The sequence below is a fragment of the Argentina silus genome (genome assembly GCF_951799395.1).
Source record: "Argentina silus genome assembly, chromosome: Y".
Classification (NCBI taxonomy): Eukaryota; Metazoa; Chordata; class Actinopteri; order Argentiniformes; family Argentinidae; genus Argentina; species Argentina silus.
The window spans coordinates 9,856,763-9,872,695 of record NC_139654.1 but is presented as its reverse complement, the minus strand read 5'-3'; the positions used below and the strand labels follow the sequence as shown (position 1 = coordinate 9,872,695).

Genomic DNA, 15,933 nt, shown 5'->3' with positions numbered 1-15,933 from the left:
AGGCAAAGCGTCCTCAAAACAAACAACTGAAGATGGCTGCAGTACAGGCCTGGCAGAGCATCACCAGAGAAGATACCCAGCGTCTGATGGGTTCAATGGGTCACAGACTTCAGGCAGTTATTGAATGTAAAGGATTGTCGACCAAATACTAAACACGAGAACTTAATTTGAACATTTGATAAATCTGTCCCATCACTTTTGGGTACCCTAAAAAGGGGGACGATGCGTAAAATTGTTTGTAATTTCTGAATGGTGAAACCAATATGTACACAAATCCCATCAAATAAAAGATGAGAATTTCTACTTTAGCCTTGTAGTAATTGTTTTATTTCAAATCCAAACTTTACTTACGGAGGGCACTGTACATCCTTTTTGCTTTGTCAGTTTTCTTGCTTTGTCGGTAGAATGTGGGTGTGGAGGGACCAAACCCTACAGTATGTGAAGAACCATTCACATACCATTGCTCCCTTTCCATTAAATAGTAGATCCTCCACTGAGCCAAGGCATAGAAATAAAGATGGTGATCTTTCACATCCCCATCTCATCCCCGGGTTCGGCTACTGGTGAGGCCTGGCACTTTCTCTCCACATTTTGATAGGTTAAAAAAAAAAAAAAAAAAAGACCTTATCCAATTCAATTTGACCTGTGTCCAATTGGATCTTTGTAATACAAGCATAGGCTCGTTGTGGAAACACGTTTGTAGGGGGCACAGTTTCTGGACACACAGACGGCCTGTTGAGACCAGCTGGCTAGTAGACAAAGGAAGTGGCAGTGATGATGACGATGAGAAGAAGGAAAGGAGGAAGATGATTAAAAAAAAACATGAGGTTCTTCCTCCAGCTTTCGGCACTCTTGTTCTTGCCCCTCTTCACGCAGTAATACTTGGTCACTGTCTTCTGACACTGCTCACACTTCACCGTGCAGCACCAATGGAACTTTCAGTTACAACTGGACACCAACTCCTCCTTTCGCTCCTCCACGGCCAGCCCACACTTCCCGCACAGCCTCTTGCAGCTCCGCTTCTCCCACTTGCTCAGACTCTTCCCCTTCTTCAGGCACTCACGTCCCTCTGTGCCTGGCAGGCCCAGGGTGCTGTTCTCCAGGCAGTAGTCCGGGGAGTCCTCCAGGTGGACCAGCTCCTTGCGGAACATGGAGCTGAAGGTGTCAGCAATGGCATCCCGGCTGGCGGCGCTGTTCCCGGCCCCCATGAGCAGGTCCACCTTCAGGGCGCGGTGGCACTTCTCCTTTAGGTAGTTGCCCACCTCCCTGAACTCTGGTAGCTGCAGCCAGCAGGGCTGAGTGGTGCAGCTCCCGGAGACGCCGTGGCACTTACATGTCCGCTGCATGGTCCCTTTGACAGCCTGGGGTTGGGAGGGAGGGAGGGAGAGAGGGAGAGAAAGGAGGAGAGAGAGAGTCTTTGGTTACACAATAATGACCACGCCGGAAACATTGTAAGTACTAGAAATTATCCATTGTTGTCATGTCCTGTAAATTCTAGGCAAATACCAGGCTGATACAGAACTGTAAAATTATTTGCAATATTATCCCAAGACATGTTTTAGAAACATACTGTACTGCGCACACATAATGTATGAATGACATTCATCTCAGAGTTTATCTTTAGGAAATCTTTTGTGTGTGTGTGTGTGTGCCCCTCTCAATATTTTCAGACTTAATCTGACACAAACAGCTGTTGTTGAAAAGGAACATTTATTTTCGGGGAGGGGAAGCACGTTCTCTGGAGGTGAGTCCAAGTTAGACATTGAGTTGTATTGTCCTTCTGAGTGTAAAAGGGGTATTTTCTATCCCTTTTTTTTTAAATTTCAGTTACAATGATGTACCAGGTGCCATGGTGATCTTAGGAGGGCACGACAGGAGGGCGCACAGAGAGGGTAAGCAAAGCTGCACGCCTATGACCCCCCCCCCCCCCCCCAAACAAAAAAACTAAACACTTATTTTAAAAAGGCATAATACCTGTGCAGTGATTGGCTTCCCAGGACCTCTAATTAAGCTTGCACCAGTGATCCTGAGATGTTTGAGTTGAGATCTTGTCATGAAGGACATTCAGTACTAGTTAAATAGACCCTTCTAGTAGAGCGAACACACTTATCATTGGGGACGAGTGGCACCTCACTTACAGGGGGACGTGAAAGGGACACTTGGGTGGTACGCTCATAGTAAATCTGAGCTAGAAAAGGAAAACAATTATTCAAAAGGTAATTTACTTTGACCAGTCTGTTGGGGGGCAATGGCAATATCCTACTAACTATGACCCTAATTCTGTATTCAAAATAGTAATAACAATGGATTGCATTTATTAAGCACATTTTTTGTGTCAAAGACGCTCACAATACATCAGCTATATAATGGTAGAGAGATGAGAAGTACTATGGGGACTTGGGTAGGTACTGTACCTTTCATCCAGCCTCTTGTTGTGGAGGTTCATGGCTGCCTGTGTGTCCTGACCTGTCTCCAAGGTATCGACAAACTGTTTGGAGATGGCCTCTCCAAAGCCCACGTTATCACTGCAGCCCCCCCACAGCCAGCTGTGACCCCCTGGAGGAGGCAAGGACCATCATCAGTTTGTCTGCCAGGGTCACCTAACAACATGGAGCATTCTCTGACGGTGTCCTGAAGTCCTGAGGCAAGCTGTTATATTTATTTTTGTGTGTTAAAAAATAATCCATTCACCAACAGCAGTGTAGGAGGACAGCAAATGAAAGCGTTAATGAAAACATTTATTTCCAAAGTGGTTCTGGTTAGAATCTGTGTTTGATATTTCTACAAATATCTCTTAATACCATGAACAGACTTGCACGCTTGTCTTACCCCGCTGCCCGTTCCTGGTGTCGTCACAGCCACAGTTGTCAAAGTCCCAGAGACTTCAGTTCCTAGCCAGTGTGTACATGACCCCAGCTGAACTGATTGCATGTGGGTTGTAAAAAGAAACCCATCTGTTTGACTGCTATCAACCCCATCCTTACGTCTGTTTGAGTTTCCATTCTCCTCTATTACTCGTGGAAGACCTTGAGTAGGTCTGGTCTGCAACTCCTTTTCATGTACCCCCAACATTATTGTAACGAGTTCCATGTTCACAGAGAGGCAGACGCAGTGGTGTGGTGAGGGAAAGGTCCTGTTTATTCATAAAGTATTGTTTTTCTTTTTTAGTTATTGCTTTTCAGCCCCCATGCACTCGGCAACTTTCCAGTTGCCGTCCTTCCGTCCCTCGAACACAGAGGCACACACATCTTAAACCCTTTCGTGAGCGAGGCTTGATTCGCAACAGGTGCGCAGCCAGCCTCGCTTTCGAACCTTGGCCACGGTCCTGTAGCTCCCTCTACAGGCCGAACGCTGCATGTCCCCCCACAATTATACCGCCACGTGCACCAGGGCCTTCTGAATGGAGCCCCTCCTCTGCTCCTGTGACCCCAAACCATTATCTTCAGAGTGGGCTTCTATTTCAACGTCCTCTCTTCCCAATATCCTTTTATCTGCTATTCCTGTGCCAGTAATTAACACATTGTGTCTAATTACCTTGGCAATTCCGTGTTTTCACAAGCCCTGAGCAAGAGGGGAGGTTTGGTAGGATGTTGTGAATTGGATTAGTGTGTTTGTTTTGGACCAGGGCGACCGTGGCCACTATAACGACCCTTTAGAGTGATGAATCTCCTGACTAAACAAACACCAGCTCACTCTCTAACTAAACCCCTCCCCCCCTGGGGATAGATAGATAGGTCTTTCTGTGACTGACCTCTCACTTTACAGTTGCAGCACATCTCGAAGCAATGTAACAAAACAGCTCAAATTTGTCATTTAGTATTTTCGTCATAAATATTCTGTTTGGTTCAGGACACATACACTGTAGGCTATGTATCAGGATACACTGGGTGATCAATCCTGCACCATGCCAGAATTGTTGAGAGATCATGTTTTTATTGTTTTTATAGCAGACAAGTTAAAAGATATGCCACTCTGACACATAGAAGCTGAACAACTCCCAAAAACCCAGTCTAACCCATCCGCTGCATCTCAAGTGTATCTGTGCGTGGACAGCTGCAGGGCTCTCTCCAGACAGTTTCAGCGGTCCCAAGCAAACTGGTGCTTACACTCCTCGATGCCACTCTGGGCCCCGGCTGCCACACTGCTGGAGTAGATCAGGTATGCCTGAGAGAGAGGAGACACATAATATTATACTGCTATGTTGAAACACTCAATAGAAACACTTCAATAGAAAAATCTCCATTGCAGATGCATTTTAGTCTAGGATTAGAATTCATCTGTGTTCAGGAAACTCCCCCAAAAGGGTTCTAATGATAAAGGGTTGCATTGTTACGACTCCAGATGACAACTCGTCTACGTCTAGGGGCGGTAGAGGAGTCGCAACAAAAAGGTAGTGCATCGGACTTATTGTAGGAATTAAACAGGCACAAACCACAATGTAAACTATATACAATTATTTATTTCCTCAGGGAAAACACAACACAGGACACACGCCAAGGAGAAAAGGGAACTATGAGCGGTGCCAAAGCAAAGAAATCATAAACAAAGGTGATGTCCTAAACTAGTGCAATAGTAAGCTATACTACCAGGGCTATGCTAAAGTGCTATGCTACACTAGACTAGAACATACATGGGGCGGCACCCACTCCTAACCTGGTGAATTGTAACAGAGATGAGCCTACGTGTTGGAAATGTAAACCCATGGGTCTCTTACCTATTCACCTTACCCCTATGGCGTACATTTAACAGACAGACAAATATTGAGAAAAAAACTATACGTAAACAATGACGTAAGTATACCAAAAGAAAACTAAATGTAAACAAGTACGTCGCAGGTTTCGAACGACTAAGCAACAGCGAATCAACAGCAAACATAAGCTACGGTACAAATGGGTCGACTCCCGAGGGGAAGTCCAGCGGAGCTTTTAAATGACACGGACAGCCCTCTGATTGGTCAGGAATGGTGATGACTGATGGGGACGAATGGCCAATTGCTGACGGACACCTGAATGTAGAGTGACAGGTCAAGGGAAAAACAGAAGGAAACACAAAACACAACAAGGAAACGCACATGTAGGAGTGGGAACGTAACAGCATGGTTAGAAAGCTCTTTTCACTATGTCTCAAAGCACTTTCGATTTTTCTGACGGAACAGAGGTTTTTTAATGGCGGATAATCAAATTGAATAAGAGATTTATCAATCAATGGTTAAGACCAGCTTCCATGATCATTTGCAGTTCTAACAGCCATCAAAACCTGTCACTAATAAGAACCTATGAGCAGGGGTTACATTGGAAGGGTTCATCAACTTTGGTTGGGAGACAGTATACTGTACAATGGAAAGTAAACACATTTTTGATCATGGAGAAGTAACAGTTTTACTACCCACAAAATCCCATCTAAAACCTTGCCTTTGAGGCACAGAAAGTGGGCCAAAGTATAGACAATCACCTTCAAGGTTTGGGTTACAACTAGAGATGTCCAGAAAGGGGCACTCAGTGGCATAGCACACTAAGGCGCATACCATATCATCGACAGGTCCCTGGTTCGATTCCGGCCATCGACATATCCTGCATGTCATCCCTCCTCTCTCTCACCCATCCTTCCTGCCAATCTCTACTATCTCTATCCCAATAAAGCAGAAATGCCCTCAAATATATTTAAAAAAAATAAATAATAATTTTAAAAAATGTCCAGAAAATGCTGATCAAACTACACTTGCATGGACTATTAAATCAAGGACAAAGACAGTCTAAACCATGATTGAGAGCATTAGACAAAACACTGTTCCACTTTCTGAACCTGATTCACAATGCTGGATCTAAATCCCAAGCCCTCTTTACAAGTTCACTTCCCTTCACTTTTTCCAAATTTGTTGTGTTATAGACTCAATTTAAAATGGATTAAGTGCATTTTTTTACCATCAATTCACACACAATACCCCACAATGACAAAGCGAAAGCACATTTTTACAAATTTATTGAAATACAGAAATACCTAATTTACACAAGAATTCAAACCTTTGAATTGAAAAATTGAGTCCATCTTAATGCAAGAATAATACGTAGTTCATGTGATTTTGGAATTAATATCTTTGTTTTTATAAGGTCTCTGATTTGCATAAGAATCAATTACACACTGTGTGGATCAGGTTGTCATTACAAGCTGAGCAAATCGAGAGGAACAAAACTGCTCAGGAATGCTACCCTGGGGAGACAAAAATCCACAAAGTTTAATGGCGGAGAGGAAAAAGCACAGTCGATGGGACAACATCATCTCAGTCACTCTACAAAATTGGTCTATAACCAAGTGGACAAAAATAATCCCTTAATGGAAAATGAAGGGATCTCCATCCATAATTGTGTTTGCAACAATGAATTCAAGTGATACAGAAAATAAAGTGGCTGGAAATGTGTTTATTTGGTTTTACTACAAAGCATTAAGTTTGGTGCAAATCCAGCACATGCAATGCAGTTTCTGCACCATCCCTCGTGTGAAGAATAGTGGTAGCTGCATCATGTTATGGTTATGTTTGTCACCGCAGGGATTGCGGAGTGTCAGGATTAAGAGAAAATTATGACATTTGCTGAGTTGATAGTGACAGCCTAATCCACACAGTGTGTAATTGATTCCTATGCAAACCAGAGACAATAAAAACAAAAGATATTCATTCCAAAATCACATGAACTATTATCCTTGCACTCAATTCAACTTGTTGAGTGACTTGTTGAAGACATTTTCTGCATAATTTGCAAAATTTTAAGAGTATCATAGCAAAGGGTCTGAATTCTTATGTAATGTTATGAAATGGGTATGGGGCATGTACACTATAAATTAGAATACATTTAAATAAATATAAATGACACTGTCAGTGCATTGTGTGTGTGTGAGAGACAGTGTGGGGTAGTGGAAGTCCCAGATTCAGTGAGAGGCAGGGAGCTTGTTTGTGAGCCCCACTGCCATGGGGAAGAAACAGTTCAGGTGGCCAAGGTTTTGGTCTTGATAGGCCGGAACCTTTTGCCGGATGGAAGTCTATGGAAAAGGTGGTGACCAGGATGGGAAGGATCAGCGATTAACTTTCCTGCTCTCTTACTGGTCCTGGAGTGGAACAGGTCCAGGAGAGACGGCAGGTTGCAGCCGATGACCTTCTCGGCTGACCGAATGGTCCGCTGCAGTCTGCCTTTGTCCTTGGCAGTGGAGGCAGTGAGAACCAGATGGTGATTGATGAGCTGAGGATGGACTCAATGATAGCCGTGTAAAACTCGACCATCACTTTCTGTGGCATGTTGAATTTCTTCAGCTGCCGCAGGAAGAACATCCTCTGCTGGGCCTTCTTGATGGTGGAGGTGATGTTCTCCGCCCACCTGAGGTCCTGTGAAATTATTGTCCCTAGGAATCTGAATGACTCCACAGTGTGAACTGCAGTGGGTCGAGGAGATCAAAGGTCTTCATTACCACAGAGGTCAGGGCGACTGGTCTGTAGTCATTAAGGCCTGTGATCCTCTGATTTTTGGGAACGGGGATGATAGTGGATATTTTGAAGCAGGCAGGTACCATGCATTCAACCAGTGAGGTGTTAAAGATGTCCGTGAACATTGGAGACAGCTGGTCTGCACAGTATACAGTCATGAGAAAAAATTAGGACACCCTATGAAAACCTTTGTCTTCTTCAACATATTCAAACATATGGACATTTGATATTCATTTGAACAATATTGAAAAATTGAGGTAATATAACTAAACAAATACAACTGAAACTAATTATTTAAAAAATGATTGGTAAAATGTAATTAATAGAAATGCAATCTTCTTGTGAGGAAAAAGTTAGGACACCCCCACATTTAGTTCCACTTAAAATGCCTAAAATAATAAAGAGCACCACATCAGGTGCAAATGATTAGAACATCGTTACAGAGGATTTTGGAGGAGCCTGTCCTATTTAAGCCTCAGATATTTAGTTTGGTTTGCTCTTGATTGTTGAAGTGAGTTGCATCACCATGGCGAGATCAAAAGAGCTCTCTGAGGCCTTCAGAAGAAAAATTGTAGATGCATATGAGTCTGGGAAGGGATATAAAAAGATCTCCAAACTATTCGAAATTGGCCATTCCACTGTCCGGAAAATAATTTACAAGTGGAGAACATTTAAAACCACCACCAACATGGCCAGGTCAGGCCGCCCAAGCAAGTTCAGCATAAGAGCTGACCGAAAGATGCTTAAAGAAGTCTCCAACAATCCCAGAATGTCATCACGAGACCTACAGGTATCTCTTGCCACAATTGATGTCAAAGTACATGCATCCACCATAAGAAAGAGACTGAACAAGTTTGCATTACATGGGAGGTGTGCAAGGAGGAAACCCCTGCTGTCAAAAAAAAACATCAGGGCAAGACTAAAGTTTGCCAGAGAACACCTAGAGAAAGACCAGAACTTCTGGAACAATGTGCTTTGGACAGATGAATCCAAAGTTGAACTATTTGGGCACAGTAAGAGTAGACATGTTTGGCGCAAAACCAAGACATACCAACTGTGAAGCATGGGGGTGGAAATGTCATGGTTTGGGGCTGCTTTTCTGCAGCAGGGCCTGGTCAGCTCACCATCATAGAATCCACTATGAATTTTGTATTGTATCAGAGGGTGCTTGAGGAAAATGTGAGACCATCTGTTCGAAAGTTGAAGCTGAAGCAGATGTGGACCATGCAACATGACAATGACCCAAAACATTTCAGTAAATCTACCAAGGAATGGCTCAAGAAAAATAAATTGAGAGTTCTGGAATGGTCAAGTCAAAGCCCGGATCTTAATCTTATTGAGATGCTGTGGATTGATTTGAAACTGGCTGTGCATGCAAGACACCCCTCGAACATCACACAGCTGAAAGAATTCTGCAAGGAGGAGTGGGAAAAACTTTCTCCCAATTGATGTCAGAGACCTGTAGACAGTTATAAGAAACGTCTAATTGAGGTTATTTCAGCCAAGGGGGGCAATACTAGCTATTAGGGCATAGGGTGTCCTAACTTTTTCCTCAGTAGGAATTGGCATTATTGTTAATTTTTCGTTAAATAAATGATTACAAAGTTACATTTTCATAGTTTTTTGTTCAATTACATCCCCTTTATCTATAGACATTGTTAGAAAGAAGATAACATATTGATATGTCCATATTTTTAAGAGAATAACTTAATATTTTGGGGGGTGTCCTAACTTTTTCTCATGACTGTAAATGCAATATAAATAGCAGATGGATGATTATGTGTGTGCATATGTGTTAAGATGACAGTGCATGTGTGAGTGACTTGAGGGGGGCACTGGTGGGGTCATCGTTGACGATTCTGATGGCGTGGGGGAAGAAACTCAGCCTTAGCCTCTCTGTTCTTGCTGCATGACAGCGGAGGCGTTTTCCTGACCGCAGCGGCTGGAACAGTCCATGTTTCGGGTGGTGAGGGTCCTTCATAATCCTGTAGGCGTAGGCGGAAGAGGTGTGATAGCTGTGGTTTGGGAATGTGGGTCAGAGTCAGGACTGGTCCATTGTCTGTCGCATCTACAGTAGAAGTCATTCGGGTCATTTGCAAGTCTGAGGTCATCCATAGAGTGGGGGGGATTCGGTTTTGCAGTCTGTGATCTCCCGAAGGCCTTTCCAGACTGACGAGGAGTCGTTGGCTGCAAATTGTTGTGCCAGCTTCTTTGAGTACTGTCGTCTAGCCTCCTTAATCTCCTTGCCAAACGTGTACTTAGCCAGTCTAAACCTTTCTTTGTCTCCACTCCTGAAAGCCCTCTCCTTCTCCAAACAAAGCTGTTTGAGTCTTGCTGTGAACCAGGGCTTGTCATTGTTGTAACTCACCCTGGTGCGTGTTGGAATACATCTGTCCTCACAGAAGCTGATGTATGACGTCACAGACTCTCTGTGTATTCGTCCAGGCTGTTGGAAGCAGTCTTAAGAATGTCCCAGTCTGTGTTATCCAGGCAGTCACGCAGTTCCTCCACTGCTTCTCTGCTGCTCCAATTCTTAGATCTCCGCACAGCAGGTTTAGAAAGTTTTAGTTTCTGCCTGTATGCCGGGATCAGATGAATAAGAGCGTGGTCAGATAGTCCCAGAGCCGCGCGGGGAACTGCGTGATAAGCTTTGCTGATGGTGCTGTAACAATGATCCACAATCTTCTCCTCCCTGGTCAGGCATTTGATTAACTGTTTATATTTAGGGAGTTTGTGAGTTAAGTTGCCCTTGTTAAAGTCCCCAAGGACAATAACTGGGGAATATGTGTTCTCTATCGCCTTCTCTCCACTCCTAATATTTGGTCGGCGAGTTGACGTTGAGCCTCTTGCACGTCAGCTTGCGGTGGGATGTAAAGGCCAGCCAAAATAAAAGAAGTGAATTCACGTGGAGAGTAAAACGGTCTGCAGGTGATGAAAAATGATTCCAGGTCAGGAGAACACGTTTGTAAAATCACTTTCACGTCGTTGCACCAGCCTTGATTTATATAGAAACAAATCCCTCCACCTTTTGTTTTGCGTGAAAGTATCGGGTCGCGATCCGCACGTAACAGCTGGAAGCTGGGCAGTTGTCCAGCGGAGTCCGGTATAGATTCAATCAGCCACGATTCCGTGATACACGAAACAGAAGAGAGAGAAAAGTCTCTATTTGTCCTGATAAGAAGACGCAATTCTTCCATTTTGTTGCACAGTGAGCGGACATTTGAGAGGAGTATTCCCGGTAGAGGCGAGCGTTTTCTCTCTCCCTGAAGCGTACCAGAGCCCCGGCGCGTTTACCTCTCCGTCTCCGTCTCACTGCTTGGCCAAGGACCAGAATGTCCAGTAAATCCACAGATGAGGCGAGAAAGCTGGGACATAAATCAGATGGTGTTGAGTCCCCGATGTTAGGTATCTCGTCCCTCAGAGTGAAATCACAATAGACAAAAAACAAACAAACAAGTGTGCACCAACAACACCGTGGCAGCCGTAGGAGGCGCCATCTTGCTATCCATTTTAAACTGAGTCAATAACACAACATTTGGAAAAAGTGAAGGGGTCTGAATACTTTCCGAAGCCACTGTACAGTGCATACTGTCCATAATGAAAGCTCAATTTTGAGTGTCATAGCAAAGGGTCTAAATACTTATGTAAATGTGATATTTCAGTTTTTTATTTTTAATAAATTAGCAAACATTTTTAAAAACCTGTTTTCGCTTTGCCATTATGGGGTGTGTAGATTGATGAGGGAAAAAATGAATTGAATCCATTTTAGAATAAGGCTGTAACATAACAAAATGTGGAAAAAGTTAAGGGGTCTGAATACTTTCCGAATGCACTGTATGTCTCAAGTGGTCTTTGGAGAGATTGAGCTACCACCACTCTCTAACAGGGGTCTGGCTCGCTAATGATGACCACCCACCACAGCACTGCCTCTCATCCTGCCTCTATACAGACTCAACCCCGTCCCGGGAATATTCACAGCCTCTGAATGGGGTCAAGTGTGTGAGAATATTTCCAGAAGGCCAGAATCGCACTGATTTAGGAGTGAAATTGTTGCAAACAGATGTAATTGATAAGATAGATTTTCTATGAGCTGGATCATGTCAAAAGGATATATGACAAAATCCTGGTCCCAGAAATCGATCTTATTATATGACAATTTGAGTCCTAATAACTTCTAAATCAGCCCTAACAATCACAATATAGAGTCCTGGAGCCATACTTCAATCAGTGGGGTAAAACAGAAGATCTAGGTAAGAAGAGATAGGAATCATGCCCTCAGACCGTGTTTGTCATCTTCAAAGGAGGTTTTTGCTCTCTTTTTTGCGAAGGAATCTGGATACAAGATCAAAAGACTGTTGGCTTACCTTGGGTCCAGTCATCAGGAAATTAATCACTGACCTGGAAGAGGTGACAGTTTATTAACTCAGAGAAACTAAGGGCCGGTTTCACAGACAAGGCTTAAGCCTAGTCCTGGACTAATTCACACTTTCAATGGCAAATTGCCACTGAGGATGCTTTTTAGTCTAGGACTAGGCTTAAGCTTTGTCTGTGAAACCGGCCCAATGTGTCCTTCACAGGGCAGAGGAATTCCTCTCTCTCACCCCTGCCCCTCGCAATCTGCTCATCTGTCATTAGAACACTTATATTATAATGTCATCAACAGTAATCGTACATGTTTTCTACACAAAACCCAGGGTCTGGTTAATAAGCATGACATTACAGTGACCTTTCTTGAGACATTTGTAAAAGAAAAACACACATTGCAATTTGTGTGAGGAAAAAAAGACCAAAGTATGTGTGGTTTTCTTCTGATTTCATTTGTATTGTCAAAATTCCTACTTAAATTAGTCATGCTCCAAAACACACAATGAAAAAGATAGAGTTGCAAGTTGATTTAAAAATAATAATAATTAAGAACTGAGAACTAACAAGTCATAAATAAGAACAAGAAGAAAAATGTATCTCTTCATCATCACATTTCTCATGGCTAAATTCACAGCAGGCGATCCACATTCCAAACAATGTATCAATAATATATGAGGACCAAAAAAAAATCCTCAAATAATTGATTAAATAGAAAGTAAATTAAATTGTTATTATCATTGGATTATCATTTTCCTATTCCAATTAATGCTCCAGAAATCTATTTTTTTTTGCCATCCCAATGCATTGACTGAGGCAATTGAACAGGATCAAAATTTAAAGTTCGAACTGCAACAGGTCCTCATATGAGCCATCACAATTAAAATGTAATAGAAGACCTCCAAATGCATCAACATCCTGACAGGAGAGTAGGAATGGCAGCAGCTCTATGTTGCGAAGCAAAGCCACAGAGTCTGGCGGTCGGGAGGATAGGCTACAGAGCTACCTGCATACAGAATTTAACTCGGTCTGCTAAGAGTCTCGTGGGATTCGAGGAGGGCTCTGAAATGGAGCCACTCTCATCAAGAGATTATCTGCTGAATTAAAGATTTTCCCCTTGGCCAATCAGAACAAGTGGACCAAGGAGAGATTGAAATTATCAAAAGGGCACCCTGGGCCTTGTGCTGACAAATAGCTGGGAAGAGCCCTCTCCATCCGCGTGCTTAAGGAATGACTAAAATCAAAGTTTCAGCCATGAAAAGTTATCATGGGTCAGCATTATCTCCTGGAAGCAAACATGAAATGTAACTAGGACTTTGGTTGCTTAACAGGTTGAATCAATGTTTATCCCTTAACACATTTAAACCCTAATGTTTGAGATTCATTGTAGAAGCATGCATAGGCCATTGTTTTTTGTTTTCTCGCATATTTAGCCCATTTGCCTTTTTTATCTAGGCCGCAATACTTTTAATTAATTTTGGAAAAATAAAACAATGAGAAATGAAATGAAATTGTCTAACAAGAATTACATTTACACACCTAAACAATCCAACATAAGATGCAGCTTTTTCTTATGTCACATTGATCATCATTTGACTTAAGTCATGTGCTAAATGTCTTCCTAATTAATTACAGATCGAAAGTAGGTATTTAGAATTAATGCTGATCCTTTTGGGGAGTGGTTATTAGATCCTTTTAACAATGAAGACACATTACTCGAAAATATGTTGATAATTCACACATTGATTTGGGAATAAACAGGAAAAAGTGTGACTCTAAATCCATGTTAGGCTATTTGGCTTATTTAGCTACAACTAAATGCACATCAATTTGTAGTTTTCCATAGGCTATAGCATTTAAAACAATGTATTATGGACGTTTAACAAACCCCATAAATAATATGACAAAATTGAATAAATCAGATTTTTTTCTTTCAAACAGCTTTTTATGGATTTCATGATCAAAACCAACTATTGATCTAAGTATTTCACAAGTTAAACATTACAATTTGTTTGACAAGATTATGCAGTACACACAAAAGCAACATTCTTCAAAATTTTGAAATTACACCATTAAGAATGCACTCCCAAACGATTTAGTCGATCTACAGTATCCCGTAGTTTGAAAACAAGATTTACTATTGATGGCTAAACACAAAGCCATCATTTGGCGCCACTTCTGTCACTACTAATGTTGAAGTTACATTACATTACATTTATGGCATTTAGCAGACGCCTTTATCCAAAGTAACTTACAACAGCCAAGAGTGCGTTGCAGTAGTCAAGGCGAGAGATCACAAGTGTCTGGACCAAGAGTTGTGCTTCTCTGGTGAGGAATGGACGTATCCTTCTGATGTTGTAGAGGAAAAATCTACAGGAGTTTGCTGTCGCTGTGATGTTCACCACAAGTGGTTGTCAAGGATCACCCCAAGGTTCTTGGCTGTCTGGGAGGAGGTCACAGTGGAGTTCTCGACTGTGATGGAGAAGTCTTGGAGAGGGCAGGCTTTGACTGGGAGGAAGAGCAGCTCAGTCTTGTTAAGGTTGAGCTTGAGGTGGTGGGCTGACATCCAAGCGGAAATGTCTGCAAGACACGCAGAGACACGTGTTGCCACCTGTGAGTCAGAGGGGGAGAAAGAGAGAAAGAGTTGAGTGTCATCTGCGTAGCAGTGGTAGGAGAAACCATGTGAGGAAATTACAGAGCCAAGAGATTTGGCATAGAGGGAGAACAGTAAGGGCCCTAGGACAGAGCCCTGGGGGACCCCAGTGGTGAGGGCTCATGGAGAGCATCCTCTCCACGTCACCTGGTAAGAGATATCGGCCAGGTAGGATGCAAACCAGGAGAGTACAGAGCCAGAGATGCCCAGTTCTGAGAGGGTGGAGAGAAGGATCGGGTGTTTTACTGTGTCGAATGCAGCAGACAGGTCCAGAAGAATGAGAACAGAGGAGAGGGAGGAAGCTCGAGCAGAGTGGAGGGCCTCTGTGACAGCAAGGAGAGCAGTCTCAGTAGAGTGCCCAGCCTTAAAGCCGGATTGGTGAGGGTCAAGGAGGTTGTTTTGAAGGAGATAGTGAGACAGTTGGTGAGAGACAGCACGTTTAAGGGTTTTAGATAAGAAGGAGAGAAGGGATACCGGTCTGTAGTTGTGGACAGCAGACGGGTAAAGAGTTGGTTTCTTGAAAAGAGGCTTGACTTTGGCTGTCAGCTGGGACAGATCCTGTGGATAGAGAGGAATTGATTATGGTGGTAAGGAATGGAAGGAGGTCTTTGGAGATGGATTGGAGAAGGGAGGAGGGGATAGGATCAAGGGGGCTGCCCACTTGGATGTGACCAGTTTTAGAACATCATCAGGGGAGAGGGGGGAGAAATCTGATAAACCAGAGACTGGGTGTTGCACAGTGGGTCTGGGAGGAAAGGTAGCATTGTTGGTGAGAGGTAGAGGGAAGGAGCTGCTAATGTCATCAACCTTCTTTTCAAAGTAGGTGACAAAGTCATCCGCAGACAGGGAAGAGGGAGGAGGTGGGTTGAGGAGTGAGGAAAATGTGGAGAACAGTTTCCTTGGGTCAGAGGCAGAGGATTGAATTTTGGAATTGGAAGTTGCCATTAGGCCTTCCCTACCGAAAAATAAAATGCTTGCAAGGGATAGGCTAAGGCACACCATTGAATAAGATAACATTTTAACATATTAGAAAATAAAAGGTTTGGAGATCCGAACTGATTAAAGGGCAAAATTGGTATTTGTATCACTAATCCAGACTGTCGCTATCCAACGTCTTGTGAAGGGTTATATTCCCCTATAACCCTGTCTGACCCTTTAAAACCAGGTCCCTGTTCCTTTGACATCCGTGCATCTTCTTGTTTGCAAGTTACTCACTACCACTTCTACAATGCAGATCAGGTGAGTTTAGGTCTAAAAACATATTTATGTATAATCCATTATGTATGTTATATGTTTCTGTACAGTCCAGTTTATACAGATATAATAGTGTAAAATTACATGTAATTGGACCAATATTTAAGTTGTAAAGATCAAAATAACTTTTTTGAAATTGTGTACACTTTCTGTTGGGTAATTTGTCCTCATTTTCAAAGAGAAATTATTGCGA

General features: G+C 42.8%; 1 pseudogene across 1 annotated transcript; it reads right to left on the bottom strand.

Annotated features, from left to right (window-relative positions):
* Positions 1 to 749: 749 nt before the first annotated feature.
* On the bottom strand, positions 750 to 12,750 carry LOC310823982 (protein Wnt-8b-like; annotated as a pseudogene). The gene is made up of 6 exons: positions 12,680 to 12,750; positions 11,836 to 11,869; positions 4,039 to 4,164; positions 2,830 to 2,965; positions 2,415 to 2,556; positions 750 to 1,361 (listed from the first exon to the last, which is right to left on the bottom strand). The product of its transcript is annotated as a protein Wnt-8b-like (transcript).
* Positions 12,751 to 15,933: the final 3,183 nt, after the last annotated feature.